Source organism: Empidonax traillii, unplaced genomic scaffold (genome assembly GCF_003031625.1).
Source record: "Empidonax traillii isolate 1590-97213 ecotype Southwest subspecies unplaced genomic scaffold, ASM303162v1 scaffold507:size695108, whole genome shotgun sequence".
Lineage (NCBI taxonomy): Eukaryota > Metazoa > Chordata > Aves > Passeriformes > Tyrannidae > Empidonax > Empidonax traillii.
Window position 1 is genome coordinate 160,294 of NW_020955700.1, and position 9,854 is coordinate 170,147.

Genomic DNA, 9,854 nt, shown 5'->3' on the forward strand with positions numbered 1-9,854 from the left:
ATCAAAATGAAGTGCAACTGATTTATGAGAAAGATCAATGCTGTAATTATTTTCTATAGTAACTGCATAATAAAAGAAACAAGTAGTTCAGTTCAGGGCAAAGGACATTTTGTGCTTGGGCTGTTGATCTGTGCCTATCAACAGTCTTAATTCAAGAATTTTGGAGATCGATCAGTTTAATAAAATTAGTGTTTTAACTCCTTTTTTTTGAAAACATGGCTTAAAAGGACATCTGACTGAGCTTCTCCATGTCCTTTCACCTTCAGTGAAAAAATCTTCAGAATACAAGTCATAACCCTCTCTGCGAACTGACAAGTACTACCTATCAGGGTTATTTCAACTTTAAGGAATTTTACCCTAAAGGAAATTCTTTCCATTCCCTTTCCTGTTGTTATGATTATCTCAGCACGCATTTGCAACCTCTTTCATACTGAAGCCAAATGTTATACAAACCTCTGAAATTTTAAACACTTAATAAAATGGATTCTATAAACCAAAACAGGGAGTTGAAGGTCTGATTCGTGCTTTGATAAACACAGAAATACTTAAAAGCGTAACAACTGTGAAGCTGGATGAGCAAGAACAGGAATCATCTCAAGCTTCTGAGGTTTTGCTGGCTCTTGTTTATAGCTAATGAAACTAAGAGGTTAAGACTGAATGTAAAGAAGTGCAGACAGCACCTGTTTTCAGAACTGAACCATTTTAATTTGGATTTTCAAATACTTAGACAAATCACGGTCTTTTTTTTCCAGCCACACAGGTAACTCTAGCTTAGGTTATCAAAAGTTCCACAGGACTAAAATTCGTAGTCAAAGCAAAAGAACTAAATACAAGTGTAAGTTTGACTCACTGAGAGCCAATTCCAAACTCGCGTCCTGCTCTTTAATAGTAAAACAATCTTTTGGAAGAGATCCAACAGAATCACTCAACAGAAACTCATACATTCAAATTCTAGTATTGCTAATCATGTTTTAAAATTCAGTGACAAGGTGAGCAAAGTATATCTGAAGCCAAACCTGAGAGGACACTATAGTCTTTAAGCACTTATTCTTTTGTTAAGTACTATAGTTATAAAATATTCAAGCGCTAATAATTTATTTGGGAATCGTTGTCAACTGGTTTAAACAAAGAATATATAATAGGATCTCATAATAATTATTTCTTAGTCTTGTAAAAAGATCTTCCCAATATTAAAATATTCTGTACAAATTCTGTACTATAACAAAGTGGAATCATAGTACGCTGGAATATCAACTCAATTATTAGAGCAACTGATACCATAAAATGCTTGTCATATTCCATAGATTAATTCTCACTAGAAGCCACCATAGCACTTTATTCAGACCAACTTGCTTAGGGCTTTGTCCAGTCTAGTCTTAAAAAAAATAGAAAGAATGTAGATTTGACAACCTGCCTGTGTTACCTGTTCCAATTCCTCAGTATCCTTAGGGTGATTTTTATTTGCAAGTGCCAAATCAGAATCTCATCTGTTTTAGATTGTGACCACTGTCTCTCTTCCTCTTGTCATGTACCTCTGTAAAGGGCCTGGCTGTCTTCTTGATAACCTCTTAGATATCACCTCGTGAGGTGTAAGTACCTCCTGAGCTTTCTGATGCCCAGGCTATGCAAAGCCATTTCCCTCAGTCTCCCCTTCTGCACCCCAAGCCCCTCAATTTGCTGGCTTTCCACTGAACTAGCTTCAGTTTACTCAATATTTCTTATGTACTGCAGGAACCAAAACTGGAATGGGGTACATCCAGCATGGTCTAAGGAATACTGAATATTGGCAATCCACCGGCTATGCTTCTGCTCATAAAGTCTAGTATGCTGCTGGCATTTTTCACTGTCAGCGAAGACGGACATGCTGACTCCTGTCTGTCAGAATGTGCAGGTCCCTTCCAGCAGAGCTGCTGCCCAGGCAATCACTCCTCACCCTGTGCTGTGGCAAGGCATAAGAACATGCATTTATCCTTGCTGAATGTCACGAGGTTCATCATGGTTGGTTCCACCAGCCTCTCTAAACTGCAGAGCACTGTCCTCAAACATGTCAACTACTCCCACAATGTGACGTCACATGCAAATTTGATGAGGATACACTTCATCTCCTCCTCCAGGTCACTGATCACAGTACTAAACAGAATAGGTCCCAGCACAGTACTTCACTTGTAACTGGTCTCCAGGTGGAATACAAACCATTAACTGCTACGTTTTGAGCCTGACAATCAAGCCAGTCCTCCCATCCAAACCATAACATTGCAACTTTCTTATAAAGATGCTATCAAAACCATGCTCAAAGCCTGGATAAACTCAAGATAAATGATGGGCAAACTGCTATAAACAATATTAAATCTCATCTGATTTACAGTCTTAGTACGGTATATATAAAGGTGCCAGGACTATGAACAAGTATATAAAAGATACTCATGAACTTTAAACAAGGCCATTTTAATTTCTGCTTAGGGGGAAAAAAAACCCAAAACTAAACAAAAAACAAGACCCAAATCAAAACAACTGCAATAAAGTTCTTCCTATTAAAGGAATAAAACATAGGACTTAAGAAAAATATGTTTATGTATGAAACAGAAGGTTAAGTTTCAGAATCTGTAAATGCAGTCCATGAAAATAAAAACTAATTTCTCCACCCAACCAAGGGAACCTAAAGTCATTATCCACCTTACACCATTTCATGAATCATGAAATGGGAAAGACTTCCCACTATAACGAACAAAGCAATACAATGAACTACTTAAATGAAACTTGAACTTATTTATCAATTTAACTGATTAGTGTTATACCTACAGCTGCAACAGATGCCTATGTATCTCTGCCAAATTAGTCTGTGAATGGACTGTTGTTTCAGTTGTCTGAAAAGGGAATTTGAAATAGAAGGTTACTGTTTTGATAAAAGGATTTTAACTACCTGGATGTCACTTGATTGCCTTCTACAGCTCAACCCAGATTGAAGAATCTGAAGATCAAACTAAGGAATATCTCTATATCAGCAATAAAAAGGAAGCTATGGAAATGCCAAAACAAGTCTCATGGTGGTGTATTTCATTATTTTTTTTTTAAATCCTCAGTTATTTGAAAGCTTTCTTCATATAATTCTCCCTGCTGAACACTGAACATCTTCCCACCCTGAATATCACAACAATCTAAAAGTTATTGCAGTTCAAAATACTGCACCTCTTGCATGTAATAACCACACTCAGAGAAGCACCTTTGCAGTCATTTTGTTGTATGTAACTTGCATTCTTTTTCTCATTTACCATGTAACAAGAAAAGTAGTTCTTCAAAATGACAACACCTATAGGGTTTATGAGGCTTATCATTGAACACCAACTTCATATAATATTTTTGCCAAAGACATCACAAACTAAACCTAACGGAAATCCCCGCTGGTTTCACTTGTTAGCTCCAGTGTCAGGCTGTAGCACACTGACATAACATAGCTTTAAACTAATTCCTGCCTTGTATCAACTTATATCACAGGTTCCATACTGTCAAACTTCAAACATTTTTCTCTAAGTCTCAGATGGAAGAGAACAGAGGAGTAATGACAATCCAGTGGAGAAAATAGGCCATGGGTTTGTAAATACAATGGGTTGTTTTGCATTAGACCAATGAACAAAATTATCTTCACATTCATCATCAATTAGAATTTTTACATGACAAACCCAGAGCATCCTGCTGAACCAAAATCACAGCTGGCAATCCTGCAGCCCAATGTGGCAAAGCAGCCTCCGTCTTTGAAACAGCTCCCTTCATTGCTACAGAGAAAAACCACGAGGAGCAATAATAATAAGCTGTTGTCCTGACAACCTTACAAAGTAAAACCAAGGCTTACTTTACTACAGCAGAACAGCAAGGACAACATGATCACTGCAAACTGCTCCTAATTCTTCAACAGCAGCCGGCCACTGCAATGAGGAGGACCAGCACAGCAAAATACATATGCTTGTTAATACTGTGTAGATGATGTGCACATGAGGTGTGAGAATGTATGAATACACGCAGCCACAACATTCTGACCTTTTTCCCCCCACTCTGTGTCACACAAATATTACAATGAGATTTCATTCTGCAACATGTCAGGTGTTCATTTTTAGTGCTGAGAGGCCAGAAAAACACTCAGGAGTGCTCTTTTTCTTGAATGTACTTTTTGGTACGTAAAAGTAGGAAATAATTAGTTTTGAACAGAAACCAGAAATGAAAACAGTCAGAGAAGCCTGATTAAATACTTTGTAACTCTGAGGTGGAAAGAAAAATAAAGTTTTTGAAAAAAAAAAACAAAAACAACAAAAAAAAAAACAGACTGAAATTTTCTATCTGTCACAAATACCTTCTTCATAAAATAGAGGAGATAGAACTGCTTTTTGCAGTGACAGTTTTCCTAACTATGCATTAAATGCAGTTTTTCTTTTTACTCCCCTACATGACAGGGAAAAAACCAGCAAAACATCTTTTAACAGTGTGTGCATTCATAACACCTGTAGAAAGTTTTACTGTGTCCCTACTCACCTTAATTGCCATTTTAATCTTATATCATTTCACAATTTATCAGTTTGAAGGAAGTGACTGTAAAAATCCAAAATGAAATGCAAGGTGGCCCAGAATCTCCTTTCCCTCTCATAAACATAGGGCAAAACAAATGTAAGCAAAAAAACCCTCAAAACAAAACAACAACCAAAAATAAAAATTAAACTACTAGAAAAATTTTATGCAAGTATTAAAATACATTTTGCTGCATTTGAATTAACCTGCCACAAGAACCTCTACTGTTCTCAGAGTACCTTTCCTTATAAAAACATTTTTAGTACCCTAATCTGTTGCTTCTGTAATACGCAAAACAGTTCTATAATCTCATCACAGATTGTATTAAGTTTAAAATAAAAGTTAGTGACTCTAAAGGGAAATGGAAGGGCAAATTGTTGAGCTTTACGTGAGCTTTATAAGTCTTATCTTTTAGCTTTTGAATGATAGGTATTTCACAATATGAATTTTCAGTCTGAAATAACAGGAAAATTATTGGATGGGATTTATGTTAGAGGACACATATTACACATAAATGCAGGCAGGCATTATCACGAGCCACAGCCACTATGTCAGGGAGAATTTGATCAGTGAAGGGAGATGGGAAGGAAAGAAGAAACAGCAAACAATGTAGACAAATATCTGCAGAGTTGAATATGAGACTCTGCAGGACCGAGGACAACAAATGAAGGCATTATATAAGAAAATATTCAAAGTCATTGGCAAAACTCCAAGTCCTGTGCTCAGAATTTTATTTAAGCTGCTGAGGGGGAGGGGCAGTCATGACAACTTCAGCTACTGCCACCTTCCAGCCTCCTAGCTGCTACAAGCCGATTTACTACCTCTCCTCTACCTAGCCTCCTTCTAGATTCCCTCACTTTCAAAACAGCTGTGGTATCTTTCATAATTACATGTCATAGCTTTAACAACAACAACAACAACAAAAAATTGAGTGCAGGTCATTTTTGTAAGGAACACAGAATCCCCAGCTAACAGCAACTAAAATAAATGTCTACTTCATTTCAAACATTTACTATTCTTAAAATGTTTTACAAGCATCAGATCCAATAAAGCTGTTTGCTTGCAGATCCAAAAAGACAGGATGGCAGCTGCTTACATTAATTACATGCTCAGAAGATTACCTCCATAAGGATTCAAGACTTTTTTTAAACAAAACCTTTAATTACATATAGACTGCTCGTTATTTAAGAAATTCCAGAAAACCAGAAGAATCCACTTATAAATCCTGAGTAGCTAACTGCTGATGTAATTACAGTTTCATGATCCAAACAAGAGCTTACATATCTTTTAGTAAGAACTATGGTGCAAAATATTCACAATGACATTTCTGCCTACTGCTGTCCTATCTAACTAAAAACTAGAAGAGTATCACCAATTATAATAATCCTTTTCAATCTTCTGTTCATTCAATTATGCATGAAAGTGGCTTTAAATCTGGGGTCAGTGCTTTACTACAAAGGAAGACAGGTTCTCTCTCATTTACTTCTGTCATGATAAATCAGATGTTTCACATGAAGTTTGCTCTTTCACAACAAACTAAAAAAAAAAAAATACAGCTAATCATGTGAAGTCTGGCAATTCTTAAAAATCTAACCAGTCATATGGCATTATCACTGAACGTCATGAGGAATTACTGTTATTCTTAATGCAATTTATGTGAACAACTAGTGTTTAACAAACAAGTAAACAAGCAAACAAACAACTGTGAAACATACTTTTCAATCTACTAATTAAACTACAAATTCCCTCATAAATTCTTCTTACTGGATTCTTGGATACAGTAGACAGTCCTCAGAGTATTTCCTCAAAATTCAGGTAGAAAAACCAGAGAAAGAAGAAAAAGACTGTTAAGGCACCCCTACCTTAAACTTCCGGAACTGTTCAGATTTATATGAGGATAAAAAATCTTTTGAAAATAAAGAAATAAACTGAAGTTAGCCTTGACACAGCGAGAGGTAAGGTTTTAAAGAATCTAATATAAATTATGTCTCCTAATATAAGAAAATTTTCTACTTTAGGTACAATATTGCAACATACATAAAACAGCCAACTCCACTTCACTGATCCACAACCCAGCTTATCCAAACATTTTAAAATTGCAAAGCATTTTAAACTGCAAAGCAAAAATTGCAGGGAAAGAGAAAACCCTGATTTCATTTCAAGCTGTCAAAACAGCTACTGTTGGTAATCTTGCATGACTAACGTGAGAAACTAGATAACCCAGTGCCCCACCCTCTTTCCACAATCTGTAACTTATATTATCATAATAACATAGCATTTCTCACTCAATATTACCAAACCAGATCTCTAAGCAGTAAGAGGTATGACCTACTCAAAATATTTTAACCTCCAACATCTAAATATGATCTTAGCTCCAGCCAAGGCAAGGAGAAAATATTTACTTTCTCCTGCAGTTCAAACTGGTGATCTGCAGATAAAAAGCTTAGGTGCAATGCCTGCATCCAGTATGAAGCTGAAAGTGAAAAAATGAACTGCCTTCGTTCAGTTGTAAAGGTCAAAAACAGCAAAAGGGATGGTTTTGCCTGTTTGACCACTGGTTTGCTTAGTTCCTCATTTGACTCTCTTCATTTGCAAGAGTATTTCACAATGCACTTGACTAATGGCATGTCAGTATACGTCTGCAAAGAGAAGACCATATTATCTTTCTTTCAGGAAAAAGAAATACAAACCTTTAAAAATACTGATATGCACAGTAAGCAAATATCAGCTAGGAAGAAATGAGGTTTTACTTAGTTCTAGGTTTTACATTATATCCCTGGCATATATGAATGAAATGATCTTTAACCGATCCAACAGGATTGGTGAAACAGTCTGGCATCCTTACAAGGAGTTATTCCTTCTTGTTACATCTAAGTGCTGTATGACCTGGTAAGGTAACCCACTGGGCACACAAAACCAAGACAATACATTCAGAGACCTCTCTAAATCTAGCTTTATATGAATGCTACATAAATTATAAATCAACTGTTCTGGACCCTAAGTGATGTTTAAATATCTATAATGCATTAGAGCTCTTGATGATTTAAACATGTTTGCATTAATAATAAAAGATATTTCAAAGATCAAATTTAAGATTGAAGTATTTCAGAGCTGCCACCGAAAAAGCGAATGGAGGGTAAATAACACATTGCACTGACAACAGGCACAGTTTTAGAAAAACACCCACAAGAAATAGAGTAATACGGCATCAAGGCAAGGCATTCATTCCTGTATGCAGCAGGCTGTGATGTACTACGTTTCTGAATCCAACTCCAAAATGTTTCGGTCTAAGATAGCTAGGTACAGAATCTGGGAAAAATTAGCTGAACAGACAACTTCAATGCACTATGGTCCTTTTAAAAATAAGCCCATCAAAGTAAGTAACAAATGAGACTGAATTATTGGCTTTTCCCCATTTTCAAACATCCTGCCTTATCCAGCTGCCTTCCTTTAAAGCAACCTAAATATTTTGCAGAGTTACCTTCCAACTAAACAAACTTTCTTTAGATATCAGTGACACATATGTAAAATAATGTCTAAGCAGGAAGATAAACTGATCAAAACAATGAATTATGTCAGCAAGTAAGCAAATTTCAAATTCTGCTCCGGCCTAATCAGTGCAGAACTGACCAGAACATAGTTTACTATTCACGTGAAGAACAAAAAAAAAAATAAAAAAATGGATAAATACAGAAATAGCAAGCACGCTGCAGAGCCAGATTACGTGCTTTCCTTCCCTGTAGGATAGCTGATATAAGAAAGCCATCTAGTGTTAACTTTTAGAAGTGAAAACTGCGCACAAAAGAGCTCAGGGAAATTTACATGTGCAATTCTCTTCAACTTTGCATATCTTTTGCATCATAAAAAATAGAACTCGCTTCCTCTAGAAAAGCCAGGCAGAAAGCAAGTGTTCAAACTACAGATGTATTAAAATAACGCAGCACCAAGTACTAAGGCAGTTTACTGACCTACTTCGTGAACCTTAACAGCCATATCTGAAATTTGTAGACTCCGGAGTTGCCTTTGTCAAGCCTACATAACGCTACTTCCCCATTCACGGGGGCTCTCACCAGCCCAGCGAGGCGCTGCAGCCGAACACCGAAGGGGTGCGGAGTCAGGAACATAAAATCTAAAGCAAAGTTGAGTCCAGCTGGCTACCATTTAATGAACTCGAACGCTAACTTTGGAGAACGGACCACTGAACAGCTATCAGAACGCTACAACACAACAAAGAGTGCAAAAGGATGTAGGTTGAGCCTTGTATCCAGTAACTAAAAAAAACAGCATTAAAATCATTTAAGGAAACTGCACGGGCTGAAGATCCTTTCCCTCTGCCACCCCAAGCGCTTGGCGGTTCCCACTGCACCGTCTCCGCTCTGAACGGCAGCTCTACCCCAGAGATGTCCGATCCAGGCAAACTTACTCCGTAATTGCCATTATTGTCGGAGTGAAACCGGGAGAGGGAAGCGGCGTGCCCCGGCTGCCGCAGCCGGTGGCAGAGCCGCCCCGCAGGTGACCAGTGACCCGGGGGACACCCCGGCCGCCCCCGCGGCCATTCCTCGAGGGGCAGATCCCAGCGCTATTTATAAAGGCGACGTGCGGGAGCGACCCATCCCGGCCACAGCCACCCCGCCCCGGCGCGGCGGGCACCGAACGGCGGCCACGGGGGGCTGGCGGGGAAGAGCCGCCCGCGGCTCCTCGCCGCTTCCCAGCTCCCTGCACCAGCCCTCCGTCCTCCCGCGGAGCTCGGAAGAGCCGACCCTCCCTCCCAAAGGTACCTGAGCGGAGAGGACGTGGGTCCTTCACGCCCTTCTCCAAGCTGTCCCCCGAGCCCTTCCCGGCACGGAGAGCACTCGCACGCCCGCGGGGTACGGACGTGGTGCCGGGCGCTCCTTACCTGCTGCCGCCGCTGCCGCGGCCGCCGCTGCCCGCGCTCCGGCTGCTCCCGCCGCGGGACCCCCATGCCCCCCCCGCGAACACGGGCTGCGCTGCGCTCCCCGCCAGCGGCGAGCAATCCTCTCCTCTCCCACCCGCGGGGAGCCGGAGCCCTGCACGGAACCGAGGGGCGCTCGCAGGGGTGTTGCGGGCTGGCGCGGGTGCCGCTGCTCCTCACCCTCCTCTCTGCCCCGCGCTGTGCCCGGCGCTGTCTCCGGAGTGCGGCTCTGGAGTGCGGCTCCGCGGCCGGACGGGCAGGCGGGAGCGGCGGGCGGGGCGGGCGCAGCGCCGACACTCTCACCCGCGCGCGCCGGCCCCCGCGCGCCCTCAGGCCCCGCCCCTGCCGCCGGCCCCACCCTCATTGG

The 9,854-nt window shown here is 40.3% G+C and overlaps 1 protein-coding gene across 3 annotated transcripts in view; it reads right to left on the reverse strand.

Annotated features, from left to right (window-relative positions):
* SIPA1L2 (signal induced proliferation associated 1 like 2) overlaps positions 1-9,506 on the reverse strand; it is a 125,798-nt gene extending 116,292 nt beyond the window's left edge. For 2 of the 3 annotated variants that reach the window (XM_027896650.1, XM_027896648.1), the window contains exon 1: positions 9,452-9,506. The gene's annotated coding sequence lies outside the window, so the exon portion shown is untranslated. The remainder of the gene's footprint in view (positions 1-9,451) is intronic. The other variant, XM_027896649.1, reaches the window with a different exon arrangement.
* Between the last annotated feature and the right edge of the window lie 348 nt (positions 9,507-9,854).